The sequence below is a fragment of the Vidua macroura genome, chromosome 2, assembly GCF_024509145.1.
Source record: "Vidua macroura isolate BioBank_ID:100142 chromosome 2, ASM2450914v1, whole genome shotgun sequence".
Classification (NCBI taxonomy): Eukaryota; Metazoa; Chordata; class Aves; order Passeriformes; family Viduidae; genus Vidua; species Vidua macroura.
Window position 1 is genome coordinate 53,103,298 of NC_071572.1, and position 20,044 is coordinate 53,123,341.

At 34.8% G+C, this 20,044-nt stretch overlaps 1 long non-coding RNA gene across 1 annotated transcript; it reads left to right on the plus strand.

Moving 5' to 3' along the window:
• The first annotated feature begins 1,680 nt into the window (after positions 1 to 1,680).
• On the plus strand, positions 1,681 to 15,727 carry LOC128803935 (uncharacterized). Its single transcript, XR_008435878.1, has 4 exons — positions 1,681 to 1,748; positions 7,196 to 7,256; positions 14,372 to 14,447; positions 15,643 to 15,727. It is a non-coding gene; the product is annotated as an uncharacterized LOC128803935 (long non-coding RNA).
• The last annotated feature ends 4,317 nt before the right edge of the window (positions 15,728 to 20,044 follow it).

Here is a 20,044-nt window from a genome sequence, read left to right on the forward strand (position 1 = left end):
CTAGAGTAACATGTCCTGAGTACAACTTAGAATGGAGCTGTTTTAAAGAACCTTCAGAAGGTAACTTTTGGACAGCTTTGGACAACTGAACTAGCACTCTGGGAAACTGTTGCATCCTGGGATTGGGTTTTAGGGGTTCTTATTTGTGTTAGCTAGCCGAGTCCTGTGTACCCCCACGCTTCCCCCGTGTTGTTTTCCCCCCCGCGGTTTCTGGCCCCATGCTGCCTGCCACCGGATCTTCCCCCTCTGCTGCTCCTGTAACCACCCCCCCTGTCCGGCCCCGGGAAACCCCATGCCTGCCACCCCAATCCACACGATCTCGCTCAGCCCGAGGCTCGGTGCCCGCCCCTGCGGGGTTCTCTGGTTGGTCGCTGTTGCTGGCGTCACCGCCACGGCAGCCGCCCCTATTGGCCGGCAGGCCGTGGATCCTCTCGCCCCGCCCCTCCATAAAACCCTACCCCGCTGGCACCCAGGCGCCATTTTCTCCCATGCGAGTGTCGGGAGCGGTTGCATCTTTCCATCGAACCGCTCCACGTGACCAATAAACCGTTCCTGCCAAGCACGGAGTAAATGGACAAATTCCTTACCTCTTTACCGGATCCCTAGCGCACGGTAACAGAGGCTGGCCGGCCCACGCGCCCGAGACACGGAGCCATGTCCGGGAACCCGCGGCAGAAAACCCCGGCAGCACGTGGAAGCTACGCCACAGCCGGGCTCTCAAGAGCCGCGTGCAGCTGGGGAGCGCGAAAACCCACGCTGCAATTGGAAACTCTGGAAAATAATAGTGCATTAAATCAGGTAGACCATAATCAATGTAATTTACTGTTCTGCTTCTGGCTGGGACAGTGTAAATTTCTGCAGTAGCCAAGAGGGCACATGACTAGGACTTTTTTATGCCACTTTACATTGGATGAGAGGAAAAGGGGCTGTCTTCCAAGAAAAAGGGGTTCTGTTGTAGGTTGGGTTGATTTAGTCAGGGATTTTATTAGTGTTAGTTAGGTTTGTTCTCTGTACCCCTATTTCTCCCTCACAGTGGTTTGCTCCAAGTTGTTTACCACAGGAGCTCTTGTCACTTAGACATGTCAATCTGCTCACCTTACACAGTTTTCTCCTTACAAGGTTCTGTCAGTCAGGGGTTGTCAGTCCTTGTTGGGTGTCAGTCTTGTAACCACTCCCTGCTTCTTCATGAAAGTTCTGCATCAATCACCCCACCTTTGCACTTCTATTTGTCCCAGAATGCTGTATCCACCTCTGTCATCTTACCATAGGTTGTTATGTTCTATGTCATTCCCCTGTTGTTTGTCCCTGTTGGGCGAGGGGGGTTTCCAACCCTGTCCACCCACCCCCTACTTAATCTGTTGCAAGTTCTTTGTCCGTGGACATTTTGCCTTGCATTGCGCTGAGGGCGATTCGCTCCAACCACGCATGGAGGAATAAAAGTTCTCAGGCTCTCAAGCCAAGTGTCCTTCTCTCATCTCTTCATTTCCTCTCCGTGTGAAGCTACCGAAGCTGTGTTACCCACGCCAGGGCACTCCACACCAGCAGGGAGGCAGACGCCATAACCCTGGTGTGCCCACCCACATGGCAGCTATGGCCTCATAAAGGCTGCGCTAGCTGGAGATTTTTGTCTCCTTGAGGTCGTAGCAGGTAACCACCGCAGGGTTCCCTCCCATCAGGGAGCATGGCACCAGTCCCAAGCCTGAGGGAACAGCAGGATGGTGTGGCTGGGTTGGGTCCAGTCAGGCTTGGTAAGCATTTTGCATGTGAATTACTCTTTTGTACTGTTCATTTTCTTATCTCGTTGCTTTTTCCAGTAAATTGTTCTTAACTCAGCCTGTGATCTTTGCCTTTTGTCACAAATGGAGCAGGAAGACAGGGAAGGGGAGGGTGATCTAGCAGCAGAATTGTTTGGAGCACGTCAGTGGGACAACTAAAGAGTTGCCTTTCCTAAACCACAAAATATCCCTATTGAAGGTTTAAAACTAGGCAGGGCTGACTATCAGAAATCAGGCAACCAAAAGCAGCTTTTAGTCTTAGAAATTAGATATTTGAAATTTCATGCACAAATGCATTGAATATTAGAGGAAAAAAAAAAACAAACTGATGCTACCAGTAAAGGCATTAACTGTTCTATAATAAAATGTATATGTATTGCAATTCAGGGAGCGTTTTATGACAGGAATCAGCTGACCTAAATATATAGACATATAGAGATATACTATATCTATGATAGAGATAAGAAATCTATGGATTCACATGAAAATTTAACAGAAATACAGTTAAAGGTCATCAAACTAAATTGTTTCCAAGTGAAAATTTCACAGGTTAACAAGCCAGAATTTTCAAGCAAAAAAAAGTGAAGTTTTCAATCAGCTCAGTTTAGTAGAAACTATATGTAAGAATACTATGGTCTTCTCTGACAGAAAGTAAACACTTCATGTTAAACCATGTAGTTCCAAAGCTTGCTAAAATAATCATTTGTATGACTCTAAATGAGTATTCAATCAGGATGCAGTAGAATTATCATGTCCAAGCTGAAGTGAAAAGAGGGTTGAATGCAAAAATTTGTAAGATGAGGTCAAGAGACATGATCTCTGAATTTGCACATAATGAGTTAATCAAACTAAAGAATAAACATGTGGGCTACATCTGTCCTAATGTAGGAATCTATGATTTAGACATCTGCATTTGACTGACTGACTGTGAACATAATTTATAATCCTGATGTTGTAGACACTTCTCAGATATCAGTATTTATTAACTAAAGTCAAGTGAATCCTACAAGAAAAACAAAATCAAAACAACAACAAAATCCTAAAAAACAAACAAAAAAATCTAAACCAAACAAAAAACCTCATTAAGGAAAAACCCACACCAAAGAATTGAACAAGCAAAACACAAAAACACCTCTAGAAAAGTATTTGTTAATAGTGATTTATTTAAGATTTGCTCTACAGATTATGTTTCTTATGTTGTGCACGTATTTTGATGTTCATTTTGACCCTATTTATGCTGGACATCTCTGTTCACATTGCAAAAGCCTAATTATTGTTATTATCACCCAGTAGACACTGCCATAAGTTATAGGTCAAAAGATTGTCTAACATGACCTATAGTTTGTCAGAAAAAGGTAGTGGAAAAAAGAATACAACAGCAAGAATGTGCCAAAAGCCAAAAATAAACTGGAAGGTGACTTACAAGCTTTATAGTCTATTTTAAAACTATTTAACCCCAAAGTCACAGATAGAAGCCTACAAGTATCTAAGGTTGAATTCATGTTGAATCCATGGACATACAAGTTTCTGCTTTTATATATATATATATATATATATATATATATATATATACGTGTAATTTCAAATTACCCATATGCATATTTTAAAGATATAAAGATTTCACTGAAAAATTTTCTTCAGTCAAGATTCATATGACATCAGACCTAACATCTTTACTGCATTAATATTATACTTAGATAATACATTCATGTATCTTAAAAAGGATATTTCTAATATAGCTTTGCTCCTCAATTTTTTTTTTTCAAAACCCTTCTCATTAAGGCCATTCATGTTCACTGTAGTGCTAAAAATAAAAAAGAAACTTCATTATCTTTTATTGATGTAAAAATCATCTATTTGTCAGCAATATTGGGGCTGACATTTTTAAGGATTGCATGAAGCAAGCAATAAGTGACTTTGAAATGAAATGAATGAATACAACAGATCTGACAAAAAAATTAAAGCAGTTATATTTTATGTTTACAATTTTTTTATCGAGTACTCTACTTAGTCCATTGGTTGTAGTGATTATTCCACAACTAGCTAATTAACTATCCGATAATTTCTTTACTTCTCTTATTATTAGTCTAAATATTGCTTACTTATCATCTTCTTCAGTACCGATGTTTGCTTATTGAGACATGAGGTGAATGATTTCACCACCAAGAAAAGGTAGTTTAAAAAAAAAATTACTTTTGGTGATGTAAGGATATTAGATATGATAAAGGGCAACTGAGTAATAAAGAGCACCATTGTAGACCTGGTCTCCAACCAACTTGTTATTTCACGATAATGAATTATCATAATTATCATTCCTAATACAAAAATGCACCTCTCTCTTGTATCATCCCTGTTTATCCAGGTAATTTCTTTTTCTCAATTTTTTATTTTTTTTTATGTCACTTTAAAGATTTCTTTTTTTTTTTTTTTTCTGTTATCAGGGTGGTCTTATGATCATCTCTGCATTTTTTTTCATTCTTCTTATAAAATAGAAAAAAAAGTAAAACTTTTTATCAATCATGAGCTATCTTTCTGTTTATGTCTTTGTTTATTTTTGTTAAGGCTGCAATGTATTATATTTTTCAGCTGTTATGATGTGGGAGAGAAATGATCAAATTCTGATATAATTGAAATATATCCAGAATAGACATCCCTTGTCTTGCAGAAGAAAGCAAGCAAAGTGAATACAATTATTATTTTCAAGTATATGAAAGTACAAATGCAAAATTACCACATCGAATGTTTGCATCATTGAATATCCTTCTTAGTAACTTGGCAAAGGTGAGGAAGGAGGTGGTTTAATTACCAATAAAAACAACTAAGCATATTTGGGTTAATCAGGTCTCAAGGATATAGTGAAGAACTTCAAAAGGACTTTGGTGAGCAGCCTAATTCTGGATGAAATAACTTTCATTGAAAGCAAAGTGGTGAATGTTGGAGGGAATAATATGACCTACTTGTGTATGTCTGAGTTCTAAAGGAACTGCAACACAAATGAAAAAAACAGACACCAGCATTGATAGATCAATAAAAAGTCCTGCAGCAGAGGGCAAAAAGCAAATGAAATGCTTGCAAATATATGCACAAGGATGCATACAAGATGAAAACTTATACATTTCTTCTTATAATGCTACTATTTAAATCAGAAGTATATTATGAGCTAAAATACCATTTTTGTTTCTTGTCACATCAGTGAACAGATGAAAGGAAAGGAGAAAGGAATTTCTAATTAGATCTCAATATAAAATAGAAAGATTTAGTTTTTTCCTGTTATTCTTAAGCCAGATTTACTACTATCAGTAATGTCTACTCTGATTCAGATGCGCATTCAGTGATCAATGGGGCTCTGGAAATCAGTAATGTCTACTCTGATTCAGATGCGCATTCAGTGATCAGTGGGGCTCTGGAAAGAGGAAATGTGTTTCCCTAAGAAGCTGACAGCAACATGAATTATTGTCAAAGCTGCAAATGAAGATACACAAAACATAGGAGTACTTTCTACACATTTCAAAATTGGCTCCATGTCTAGCTTGCCCAGGAGGAATTCATGCAAGATGCCTTGAGTTCTGTATGTCCAGCATCAGGATTTCAGCTACTACCCAATTATCTGACTATTTCTAATGGATGCAAATTCTGTCATATAATTCTGCTCAATATGAATATGTCTACTTCTTCTCACAAAGACACTATGATCTCTTTATTAAAGTTAGTGTTATGCCTATCCTCAATGACACTAGAATTCTAACTTCCTGAAAGTGCTATCTCAGCAAAATTGTCAAGTAACATTTCATTGCCTTCTAATATAAATCATGTGACAATTATTGTGTATCCCCAAAAGATTGTTCAAGGAATGCTGAAATTTTTTAGTTTCATGTGTTATTTTAAAATGTGACCATTAACATTGCTTGTTGTTTGATGCAGATGGTTTGTATTGACTGTCTGTAGTTATTTTATTTTAATTTATTATTAAGAGTTTTATAGTATTATAATGTTCTCTTTCATAATATGAAGAATCTTTAAAAAAAAAAACCACTAAAATTTCAGGCATTATTAGTAATTACTGTGAACAATGTCTTGTACAGACTTTTAGTATCTCTTATATAGAAATGCTTTTAATTTTGATCATTGAAGTCATAGTTTAAAACATTACAGTTAATAATATTCTCTGTTCAAAATTCAGTAAATTTCCTAAACATTAACAACACGAAGGGCTAAAGAGATGGTGAAAGGTCTAGAGCACAGAATCTTATGAGGAGCTACTCAGGGAACTGGGATTGTTTCAGTTAAAAGAAAGCTTGGGGAGAGAGACCTTATTGTTCTTCATAACCAACTTGGAGTATGTAACAAAGTGGGGTCAGTCTATTCTCCCAAGTGACAAGCAATGGGACAAGAAGAAATTGTCTCAAGTTTTGGCAGGGGAGGTTTAGATTGTACATTAAGTTAAATTTCTTAACAGAAAAGTCTGTTGAGTGTTGGAACAGTTTTTTCAGGGAAGTGGCCGAATCCCTACCCCTGGAAGTATTTCAAAGACATGTAGACGTGGCACACAGAGACATAGCTTAGTGATGGAATTATCAGTGTTAGGTCAATGGCTGGATTCAATTATCTCAAAGGTCTTTTCCAACCTAAATTATTCTATGATTCTATGAAGTAAGTTATTTAGTTAGACTAGTGAAGAGTGGTCCTCCTATGAGCCCTACTCTTGTTTCAGTACCAAGGTGGAAACAGGTTGAAAAGGTAGAAGGGATACTGCGCCAAGTCAAGTCAGCAAAATTTACAAACTGTACCGTACCTTTCTCATTAAACAGTGTAAACCCAGAAATGCTAAGGTACTAGGTTTTCCAGCAAACCTATATGTTAACTTTTCATAAATTTAGGAATTTTGACAAGCTTTTATAAATTTGTCACTAAAAATGGTATTTATACAAAATTAAAAGGTTTTGCAGTATATTGTTGATTTTACTTATGTATGGTACCAGAGAAATATCTTGGTTGCTCGCTGTTTTATTGTAATCTATTTCTACTTACATTTTCTAGTCTTACGTAACATTAATATTAATGTAAATGTTTCATAGTAAGTATGCAATTTTATGGTATTTTTCATATAAAAATAGAAGAATTTGTCCTGATTAAAACAGGTTTTTCATTGTTGTAAAGGCAAATTTCCATATTAACTTGTAGTACTTTATACATGTATTTGTTATTTATCTTTTTGACAGGAAGAATGAACAGTTTCTCAAAAACACAGTTTACTTTAATTTGGATTGCATTAGTTGAAAAATTCAGAGTAAAAGTGGTTAACAAATTTCTGGTGAAGCAATTATGATATATCAGTTTATTAAAAACAAGGGGATTTATGTATATTTTAATAAAGTACTTCCACTCATACAATCTTTTAGTGCTTTGATTTTTTTTTTCAGTGCAATAATGCAGCCCTGTAAGACCAAGACAGCCAGGACTTCTAGCCAATGCAATATGGAGGTAAGATCTTGAGAACACTGAAAACCTCAGGAATTCTCAGTTATTTACTCCAGAGACAGATATCCTATCAGGAAAGCATTAGGATAAACTCACAACTTTGGTGCAGACCAGAGAGTCAACTGTTCCAGGGTGGGTGGTGCAGGAGATCCAACAGTCACAGCTTTGGAATAGTAAGCTGGACTTATGCCAGGACTTCCATGTACTCTGGCTTTAAATCCTGAGGAAAGTTTAATCCAGCCAGGACTCTTAGGTCTGTGAGGGATAGCCCTCAAAATTATTGATCAAATTTTAAGTGTACCCAGGCTCTGTACTGAACAGTGACCATTTCAGATGCAGGGAGCTCAGAAAACCCTTAAACATATCTGACATCCTGTCAGTTTTAGAGTTCTTCACCAACCAGTAGTTCTCCAAGGACAGTATAAGGGTTATATCAATATAGAGAGATAGAGATGCATGTATTTATACACAGACAATATATATGCATATATAAATATTTATAATATAAATTAAAGGCAGCCTGAACTTTATTATACAGTAATAGAATATGTCTAAAACCATTTCCAAATATATATCTGCAGTACTTCTAAATAGTTGACGTCTGACTGGAAAGTGACTCTTTTATTTAAGGCAAATGTGTTGCTTTACAGTACAGCCCTAATGGGAATACCCTGACAAAATGAGTCTCCAGTAGAGAAGGATAAATTACTCATAGTCACAAGCTAATTTGTCACATATGCAGTTAAATTTTCTCTTTTATATTTGTAAATATTGAAGATTAGTTCTGTAAGTAGAGCAGTATTTGTTTTCTTTATTATCAATTAAATTTATCAAATAATTAATTTTTCTTATTTTAGTATGTTTAACAAGGCTTTTCTGACCCAAGAAATATTTACTTTGTTTTTGAGTTGTTTTTTAAAGAGTATTTCATTCCTATCTTAAAGATTATACAGTTGGCACAATTATAAGAACTCAAAAAAGGAAACATTTTGCTGAACATAGTATAGCTCATTACTTTGGATCTAATCAGAGGTGGTGATGTGGTAGTTTAAGGGTTTGGAGGGAAAAGTGAAGATCAGAGTAGACTATAAAGGGAAATTTTTTTAATAAGAGAGAAGCAATAACAGATATTTGGGGTTTTTTAAGGATAAAATAATCCTCATTTATGTTCTCATTTCACATATCTATTCAGTTTCATGTAATGCAAAACTACAGGCTTTAGTGATAAGAAAGAAAACATTAAATCCTTATTAGCCAAAACATTTTATTTTAAAAATCTAAAATGAACAAATAAAATCCACTTGCAATTTAACTGAGCAGGTGACTTTAATTGGGACAGGTCAAAACTCTCACATGGTAGGGAAAAGCTGTTGTAAAAGTCAGAGACTTTCAAGACATAGAATTTGGGAATTTCAGTGTTTACCACATCTGAAGCAAAGTAAACAAGTACATAATTTCCATTTAATCCTGCAAAACTGAGAAGACCAGGCCCTTGGGTTTTGAGAAATCTAAAGCAAAAAATAAACAAATAAATTGATTACTAATAATCTCAGAGCTAGAAATTTGTACCACTGGTTCTTATCAAATTTCAAATATGACTCTGAACTGGCTCAAATATTTTGTACTTTATGTTTACAGTGCATTCTGTTCATCCCTTACTAAGATGCAGATCCTGGCTTTTTCACAGTAATGTCTGTTAAATGTATCAGTGTCATATTTCATCTTTGTGAGATGAGGAAACAGAGAAACAGAAAAGAGAGTGAGAAGAACATCTAAGATTAGTATTTATGTGAGCCTTTGAAAACACTTGCTGTAAGGTTCTAAATATGAAGCAAGTTACACTGCTTCTGTTCCCATCAGCAATTATTTTCTTTGTTGTGGATATTGTTTGAGAAAACCTTAGCAAGGAGTCAGTTTGCGATTGCTGAGGTAGATTAGTTTATTTGGTTTAAAAAATAATCAGACAGGCCAGAACAACTTGTTTTCTTGCTAAACATGAGTCTTATAAGAACTTTTCATGTACTAGTCTTTGTCACTTAGTACATTAAATCTTGCTTTTGCTAATATTTAGAAACTTCCTATTTCTGCAGACAGTCCAGATGGTAAACTTATTTGCTCTAGAACTTGAAAAAAGAATATTCAAAGAAATTGGATGAAAAAATCCGAGTAAACTAATTTAAAATTTATAACAGGCAATTTGAAGATAGTTTTTCTCTGATAGTTGCTCATATGTCTAGTAAAAAAGAAGATAAAATAGGACAAAATTTTTAAATTTACATTTTAAATGTACTAGTAAGTGATAGCTAACAGACCTCAGAGGTCAAGCCTTTATGCAGAAGAGGCATATGGCAGATTCCTGCTTAAGATCAATTACTTTTTCTGGTTTAACAAGTGCATCAAAAGTACTGCTGTAGTAGCATCATGCTGGCTACCATACCTACCTGTTTTGGGGGACCAATGCTGAAGTTCTTACATTGCTTTTCTTCAGTGGTAACTTTGTTTTTCCTCATATTGCAAGATAGTTGAACATCTATCAGGAAACAGAGCTCTCTCACACTTTTCTAATGGTGTCATGCTATTTCCTTTAATGAAATTTTAGATAAATGACTGATATAATTTTTACTTTATGGTGTGTGAGAATATCTGTTGGTAGGTTTGGTATCCAGCCATAGTCCATGTTTCTATTATCAGCATTTAACACCTTTTCATGTCACCACATGCAAGTAGTGGATTTTTCCATTGCAATACTGATAGTAATAAGATGTCTTAAAATGCAGCAGTATGAGTATTTCATGTACTAAACTCTACTGTGGTAGCACTTAATTTCTGAATAAATATACTTTTCAGCATGGCAGTGTTTAGCTCTCACCATTCACCATGATATTTTTAATAATATCTCCTGTTGACCTAATCATTTGGACTGTCTACTGCAAACCCTCTACTGTTTTGCAGCCCATTAATTTTGCAAATTTTAATTGTGTCCAGTTTTGACAGCTTTAATTTTCCTGATATCTTGGAGAAGTCTTATGAAAAGGTGGGAAATTATTTAAATTAGTGCTGCAACTGGTGCACTATGTAGGACTGCAAAAATGGGAAGAGAGAAAGGCCAGAAAAAAGAAAAAAAGGATAAGAAGTTTTCATCTGAATATAAATGCAGGTTTAGGGTTAAATAGTGACATTAGGCTGAGCCTTCAGAGAGAGAGGTAGCCAGTAATTGGTATTAGTCTTCATGACACTATGCTGCAAACATTTCTTTTCAGATCCACTTCCCCAGGCAATTTCTGATGTGTTGTGAGTGAAGCAAGTTAGTACACCTACAACACAGGGTTAGTTCAACTAAGCCGGAAAAAAATTAGCAAAGCTTGTTCTTCTATTTTTCTCTTGCTCCCAGTCACTGTATACTTCATTAACAGCATTCCTGAGGTTAATCAGAGCTTTCCACTTTGAATGGTACAGTCCGAGTCACCATCCATTCTGGGGCAATTGAACAAATTGAAAATACACTAACATTTTTTGTAACAACTTTCAAAATGAGAGGAATAATATATTAACCTTCTTAAGAAAAGGAAATGATACTGTCAAAAACAAGTTAAATTTATGTGTTTTGGACATTAATCTCTTAAAAGCCAGTCTGGCTTATATCCAGCTGTTTCTGTACCATTCTGTACAGGTGACATACTTAGTTCTCATGCATCACAGAGGAAAATCAAAGCCAAAACAATGCTTACTGAAGACTTTTGATTTTGCCTTGTCATGTTCTTTTAATTCTTTGTCATTGGAAAGCTTTGTCCTAATCTTTCTTGAGAGTCTATAACCTCCAAGTTCCTTTTTTGACATCACAGCTATTTTTCTGCCAGTGAAGTTTAATATGCAGAGCTACTGAAGCTTCAAAGTCATCAGTTGACAAGCTGGTGTTTGAGATATGTATGTTAACTGCAAGGAAGGAGAAAAACTCCTAGTTCAAAGGAAACAGAAAATAAATGTTCTGTTAATCAAGAATGATTTAAAAAGCAACCTCCGAGTATTTAAATAATAGAATCATCCTGTTACAGTGGCAACCATGTCAATCCAAAGTGCTTTGATTTGTTTTCCTTAAACAAATGCACTTTGTCTCCTTGTTAAGTACTACAAAAATAAGAAAAAAAACCCATCCATTTTCATGTCTTTTATTTGAAATTAAGAATGGTTTTTAATAGACTACTTAGAAACATATTAAAGATACAGTTGAGCAATTCACTTGTACTGATGCATACTTACATTTTAAGGCATGAAAAGGTGTTAATATGATAGAATTAACTTTTAAAAAGTGCACAGGCATTCTCTTAAAATGGTGACTGTTGCTTCCTTGTGTAAAACATAACTAACATGTTTTACTGAGCAAGTAGGAAATACCCTCTGACATATTATTAAAGACAAAGTTCACTGGACAATTACGCTTCCTACTTCACATGCACTGCTTGTGCTCCCATGGGCACTTCTTCCAGACGCATTGTTGGTCTTAACCACATGGCACCAGCCCTCTGCTAGGGGATGTAAGGTAAGGGAAAGTCATATTCTCTTTCCATAAACAGTTTTTCTTTGACAACATAAAATCCCTTTAAACAGAATATGCAGTCCCTTAGTCTTCCTGATAGTAATGTCGAACATAAGTTGTTTGACCTCTTCTTTTTCTCCTTCACAAAGAAAAAAAAAAAAGAAGAGGAGTACTAACTGACTATAAAATGCTCAGTTATTTGGTTAATGGTATTTGAATAAAAGATCCTGAAGGATCTGTCAAACCTCAAGTTTCTTCAGCTAAACTCCAGAAAACCCTTTAGCACTATGGCCTGAACTTTTTTTAACCTTTAATTACCTTTAGGTTTTTACCTTTATTGTCTTTACATTCTATTTTTAGTTTGGTTTGTTGTTTCTTTTTTTTTTTTTTTTTTATTTTAAGCAGGATTGAGTAGGTTGTAACTCTTGTGTCTCCTATGAAATGAGCAAGCATCCTAATTTCAGAAGTAGAAAAAGAAAAACCATTATTCCTTCTCTAGAAAATTAGTAACCAATCTGAGCACTAGAAGCTCTTTTGCCATAATATCTTTAGCGAATTTTTTTTTGTCTCCAGTTCCTTTCTTTTCTGCTATGTTGCCCATAATATCTGCTATAGACTTCAGAGACATGTCTGTCAAACCCTATAATAAATTCAAAGCGTAGCTTCAAAGAATATCTCTGTTAATTACTTTCATCTCACTTGTATATGAGATGAGTGTCTTCCTATTCATTGGCTGCTTCAAACCTCCAATACTGTTCAAAATTATACCTGTCCCAGCTTTCCAAGCTCTTATCTTGTACCAGACCACTACTGTGCCAAGGAAGATAAGCTTTATCAATCTCATATCTGTCCCACAAAAGTTGCTGTGCTTCTTGCTATATTGTGTTTCATTTACCCCAGTTCATTCAGACACTGTGACTTCAAGAATTTTCTTTCAGACTCTCTTTGCTGCTGTGACACTTTAGAGAAATCAGTTGATGAAGATTATTATCTTGTAACGTAAATGAAAATATGCACTAAACCAGACCAATAATTAACATGCATTCTCATAGTCTCTTATTAGTACCATTGTTCTGTACATGATCTTGGGAATGGAAAGCTACACTAGAAATCAGAAAATCTAATTTTCAGTTAAAGTAGGTTTAATGTCAAATGGGATCACCTTTCATAGTGCAACTAGCTTTCAGCATTTACAGGTAATTAATTGTGAAGATTTTAAATTACTATTTACCTTAAATTTAGTGCACACCAAGAACCACATAGAGTTTTCATGTGGGAATCAAACTCAAATATGTGTTAAGATTAATCAAATTCTACCAGGGGAAGAAAGCAAGGGCACCTTCAGCACAAGCAGGCTTTTAAAAATAGTGGACATGAAAAATAAACTTTACAGGTGATCCTAGAAATTGAGTCACTTCTCACTTTAGAATAAACTAGAAATCTGATGTGAAATATAAAAAATATAAATACAAAAGTCAAGAAAAGAAATAGGAAGTTTCAACACCCTAGGTTTAAAGAAAAAAATATAAAAAAAGAGAGGTAGAGAAATAGCTACAATATCCAAGCCTGGCAAAATATATTAGTTAATTATTGAGAGCTATAGTGGCTAAAATTGTTCATAATACAAAATATATATCTTTGAACAGTAAGAAACTCTGTTAGCTATTTCTATCAGCGGAATCTACTAGAATAATTTTAAAGAAGTGAAAAAGATAAGGGAAAAAAATGTCAGAAGATATTGAGTACCATGGCCTTCAAATTAGTTGAGTAGACTATGCAGTTCAAGGAGATAAACAAGCTTTTCTGTTTTCAATGAGTGAAACATCTAACCTAGCCCTGCATCAATGTTTGTCCTTGTAAAGAGTTGCTGATTGAAAACAGATACATTTGATTTTATATAAACTAAAGGAAATTATTTTTTTAAACAAGAAAATATAATTTTCAAAGCAAGTGTGGTAATAGAATTCATAATTATTCTATTTCTGCAAAACAAGAACTTGCTAGGGTAGGGAGAAGTAATAGGAGATTGAAAGTGGTAATTGCATCTTGCATTTAAGCTTTTATCTTGCATTTAAGCTTTTATGCAGCACATTTTCCCACTGCTCATATTCTGGCTAAGCAGAGGTGGCATCACTGTAGTTTGATCCTTCACCCACCTGAAGACTTTATACTATGATCCACTCCATGTTCATTGTTTCAGTGGTCCAGAGTACTTAGAAGTCACTCTAGGTGATAGCGTACCCTGAAAGATGGGGAAACTTCATCAAGAAAAAATGCAAAACCAGCATAAGAAAGGTATCAACAGCTCTCTGCTTACAGAATATATATTCAGAAAAAATTAGAAACTTTTGTCTTAACCAGTAATTGAATAGGTTTTCTAGCCATAGTTTATTAAATTTAAATATATATTTCTTGCTTTAAATAAAAATATTTTGTTTGAATTGACTATTTGTGTTCTGTTTTAGAATACGAAGTCAAGTGGTACAAAATGTGCAAGTATTAGAATATTAAATTCATAGCTCTTTAAAGCAGTTTTAAAATTGAATTGCTAGAAACATTGGGGGATTTTTATTTTTAATGACAGATGTAATTATATAAAAAGCATGAAGACAGTCATGAATGCCAGTATGTGTATTGTTGCTCTTCTTTGACAGATGGAGGTAAAAGTTTTTATTTAAAAATACTGGAATTGGGCTTAAATTTTGCAATAACAAAGAAGGTGATTAGGCTTAGTCTAAAAATGTTATGAATCTGTAATAGCATGTGTCAACTGTTCAATTACATTAGATTGCATCATCTGTAATCAGTTACATTAGGTGTTTTTTCTCTCTCACTACTTGCCCACTTAAAATATTCAACTCAAAAATAGCTGCATTCAGTCATTATGTTTTAAACTGTAATACAATAATAGTGACTGTACATTTAAAGGTATAACTTTTCTGATGAAACATTGTTACTAATTACTCACTGATCAAAATGTGTCCCTTAATATTATATCTATTACTATAGTACTGTGGGGCAGGGGGAGATTTTTTGTGATTTCAATTGAAATGATCAGTAGTATTAAAATATTAATGCCCATAAAAAGTAAACTACAGGGAAGGTTGAACTGTAGGGATCTACAACTCTTGTTCCTAAAGGCAGATTATTCCCTGCAGCTTTTTTTTTTTTTTTTTTTTCATTTTCTTTAGTTTTGGTTTTAATTTTACTCTAGTGACTATTTTTTCAATTTTATGTTAGCAACTGTTTAATTTTGGTAATTAGTCCACATCCAATTATGAAATTAGATCCCACTGTATTTAAACCCGAATGAAGGCAGGAGAAAATTTGTCTATATCTCAGCCAACTTAAAATTCAAGAGTATGATTACCTCAGTTAGCTTTAGCTGTCTAAAGCTAGACTTCTATGTTAAGCTTTGCGTATGCCAAGCTAAGCTCCCTCTGTGAATTCTGGAATGTGATGCAACCCCACATGTTTAGGTACCTCTCTAGTTCAACTAGAGAGGGACCAAAGATGAGTTGTTTGGAATAGGTGTTCACCTATCTTTTAGACAGGTAGTGTTAGATAGCTCTTCCCCTAAATATGATATGAGATAGAGCAACTAGACACAGACAGAAATATGAGACTGCAAGGATACTCTGACACAGCATTGGACAAAAAAATCAGGAATGACCTCAAAACATCATCAGCTTAATTGCTACTTTTTCCTAAGCATCATAGCAAAAGAGAGGCATCAGTACAAACATTGTTAAAGTGTTTTGTGCATTATTCTGTGAAACAGGAATGATGAAAGGGAATGACAAGGGAGCAATCATAAAGAATCACTTATCCTCTTGCTAAATTTCTAATTACCAGAATCAGGAGTCAGACCCTCAGTGCTGAATGACGGAACAAAGAAGGAGTCTGTGAAAGGTCTTGAAAGATAAAATACATCACTTATGTTTGACTCAGTATAGATACCAGTGAAGGAACATGGAAGAGTGCTATAGTCTGAAGTCAATGAGAGAAAATTTTATTTGCAACAGCATTCATAATGAATAAAAGTAAAACAATATGTATCTGTCAAGCTAAAACAAACAAAAAAAAGAGGACTGAATAATCAAAGATGCTGGACTAGGTTTTAGGCATGTGGCTTCTCCTTGGGCATGTTCGACATCAAGAATCTGTAAGACTAACATGTAACCTGGGCATGACAGCCTAGAGAACAAGCATTAATTTGAAAAGTTTAGATTTCAAGGACATTTAGTGTGGAATTCAATTTAGCTAGCTATAAACTTTATAAACACTTGCATACGGATGGATTTCCTTTTTGGTAACAGACAATACAGACTATGACAGGCACTTTTAGGACATAATTCATCTCACCTTTAAAGAACAAAGTAAGTGAAATAGCTTAAAGAGAAGACTAGGAGCTCTGAATCTCAGCTGACAGCTAAATATTTGTATGAAATGTCAAGAGACAGGCAAAAAATTTTAGAAGTCAACACCTTTGGATTAGAAAAACAAGCCAGTGTAAACAAATCAAAGGCATCTTTTAGAATACTTCCTTCCAACATACTAAAAGGCAAAGCAAACTTTCTCCTATGTATCTGCTTTGTTTCACCAGGCTAACCACAGGCTACACAGGCTGTGCAGCTATTGTCACCTTCGCTCCCCCAACATTACAATCAGAAGATTTCCAGAGAGATTTTATTTCAAGCAGCAAAGCAAGAGATGACTATCATTCCTGCTTCCCTATATATGCCATGCAAAGCCTGTAGATGACCTTCCCTGTTTTTTGCAAAAGATTAGGAAGAAACCAGGTCATAGTGTTTAATAGAATATGATAACAGAAAAATTTAGTCTAAGCTATAAGCAGTTTCAAGATTGTGGTCTTCTGAAAGTAATTTGCTACCACTGAAGCCACCAAAACTTTTGATAATAGAGAATAGTTCATGCTTTAAAAATATACAACTGATTACCAGGAATATTTATTGGAAGTTTATACTCCCATCTCTTGAATATATTAGCAATATATTTTGGATTTATAAAGTCAAATAAACAGGTGATGTACATCAACACAATGCCAGAAAAAGGAAAAAAAAAATTCTTCATTTTGAAACAGTATCATATTTGCTCCTTATTGCTCTCTGAATTTGTTTTTATTTTTTTTTTTTAAATCTGCATTAGTTTTTTATACAGAAAAACTTTGTTCCATAGTATAAAATGTTTATGCATATATTAAGAGTTAATATAAACAGGTTTTGAAACAAAGATCAATAGCTAAATATGCAAGAAATTAATTTTCAAAAGAAACAAGAAATATAACAAGCCTGTGTGGCAGTCAACACAAAACGTCAATTTACTGTCTTGACAGCAAGGGTAATAGAAGTCTAATCCAAAAAGGAAGAAAGGTAAGAAGCTTAACCTTGCTAGAGTGTTGCTGTGATAAATACAGTCTCCTCTGCAGTTATTCCAGCTGGGCTCAGAATACCAAAAAAGGAATGTTGCATTAGTTTACACATTAAAATATTTTTTATTTTCTCTCTAGAGTTGTTCATAATTAAAAAAAAAAAAAAAAGTTCCATTTTAATTAAGATTTGCTTTGTGGTAGCCTGGTTAAGCATTTAACTTTATTTAGTCTCAGATTTGTGCAAATAAAGACCTGTTATCAGAAAGTGAATTCAATACAGTGAATTTAATAAATTTCTAATTGCTATTTATTTATTTTCCTCTCTTTTGGAAAATAAATAAATCAGTAAAAATATTTAAAACTCTAGTGTCCTTCTAAAATCATCTCAGTTTACCCCTAATTTGGAACTGTTAAGTTGGAATCCAGCATTTTCCAAATTATAACACTTGACCTGGAACCTGAACAGCCACAACTTCATTGTGACTGGGAGTGAACAAAAGACAAGAAACAATGTGGATAAAAAGCTTAGAGGAGATAACTGATGAGGGACAATGAAGGAGAACAGAACAGTGGGTAGAGTGTAACAGAACAAAGAGAAAGAGGGCACTGCTGTTGCCTACAATGAGAGGTATATAGATCATTATTTTTAAAAAAGGGTGAAAAAGACGGCCAAAGAAAGACCTAGAAAAGACTGAAAGTAAAAGACAGGAATAAGTAAGTACAAAGTATGCGTGAGACTGGAAGAAAGAAAAATCATTAAAGTCTAAATTTACCCTTCATAATAAATAAATTTTAAAAGGCTGCTGAATTTATCAGTACAATTTAAAACTGTATATCTGTGGAGTACAATTTATAAACGTATATCTGCATTGGTAATCCTGGGATTTCTCACTAACACTGAGGCTGTGTCACGAGGACTGGCTTGCATCCATTCTTTGATGTGCCCTTACCTTCCAAAACAGAGTGGCAATGCCCAAATATGTCTGTTAGGAATGCTTCCTTACTCATGCTCCCTCCTCAATGGTGTCTGAAAAGAACCAGAACCAGTTTTTATCAGCTGAAATGATTCTACAGAACTTCACAGAAATTTAGCAATAAACACAATATCTAATGTCCACTAATGTTCTTTATTATTGTCTAATTGACTAGCACATCTTCAGCTACAAAATCAATGAGATTCTCTCTATAACGGATCTGCCTTGACAAGGAGATCTTTTAGCCGCGATACACTGACCATTTACATATCATATTGTAAAGCAGTAGGTCCAGTGGTATTGCAAATCTTGGTAATGTTATAAATAGATCTATAAATCTTAGTTTTTAAAAACTAAGATTTGTATTCTAACACGAATTGAAAAGTTCACACAGTTAACATTTTTGTGAATGAGAAAAGATTTTTTTTTCCTGCATTCTAAACTAAATTCATTTTAGCATCAAAAGTACTGTGACCCCAAACTCTATTATGAGGAAATATAAAGTTTTTCATATTTTGTTGCAATAGTGAAAAGTGAAGCTCCCAAGCATGACAAAGGAGCCAAATTGTGGAAAATTGTAATAAAATAAATTGTAATAAAATATGTTACAAAATAAAATCAGTTTCTATCTTTCTGTGATATTAAATGAAACTCACTTCATCTATTTTTCCTCAAAATATACAATGTCATAAGTAAAATGAGATAGGAATCCATTAACTCCCTGCATTACACAACTGTACAAGAAATTTCCAGTGTCTGGGCAGATGCAGCACTGATTTCTTTGGGGCTCTGTATTAGTGTGCCTTGAAAACTGTTTCTCCATACAACTGCCTATATCAAAGTTACCTATCTTTACCTAAAGATACATAGGTTTTAAAGATTGTCAATATTCTAATTTTTAAATTGCTTCCTCAAGTAGTGTCTTCCAGCAGCATAAAACTTTGGCCACACCACATTGTAGATAATTTAAGGGTGAAAATAAGTACATATTTCAGAAGATGAAAGAGAATGAATTTTCTTTTCAGGGACTATGTTAAAGAAAATTGAGTTATTTGACTAGGTAGTATTTCATCAAATTAATTAGTAGTATTTTTTTTTCCAGTTTAAGAACTGGAACAGGAAACAACATCAAAGTCATGCAAAATTTAAAGTAAGCAGAAGACATGTTTTAAGATTTTTTTCTATAAAAGAACAAGAAGAAAAATTCCAAGTGACAGAAACCAAGCAAATTAGGCAAAGCCCCTACTTTTATCATTTCCATTTCAGACACCTTTTCATGTTAAATATTTTTCAGTTGTTCACATTCTGGAATTTACTCTTGTGTGTATAGAAACTGGATGCATATTTTTACTTCAGTCTGATTTTTGTACTTCTGGGCCACTGCACATCAGGATTTTTCATGCCTTTCTACAGCCATCATAAGACAGATGAGATATTATTAAGTAAAGTCAATGTGAAGACTTGAATTAAAATTCACCAAAGGGTTAAAAACCGTGTTCTCATCACCTAGGTTTAGACAGATAGCTCTGACAGCACTAAATTCTGCATAAGGGAACTCTTCAACGCAAACTCAACTGTCACTACCTGTTCAGCCACTTCTGTGCTGTTGTAAACTTTCACTTTCTGTTCAATATCTAAACTGGCAGATAAAAAAAAACCCCTCTGATTCAGATTTTGCAATAAGAAAATGAAAGTTCAAAGCACAGCACAGCCAGCTTAGTTTCAGATGACAACCTCCATCATGGAACCTACGTGCAGGTAGTTGTATACAAAACGAAAAATAAGATAAATCTCTTCCAGACTTCTGGCCCCCAAGTTTCCCTTCTGCTAAGCACAGCCTAAGGACATTGCCACCGATGTTACAGCCTGAGGGGATAGAGAGAATGTGACC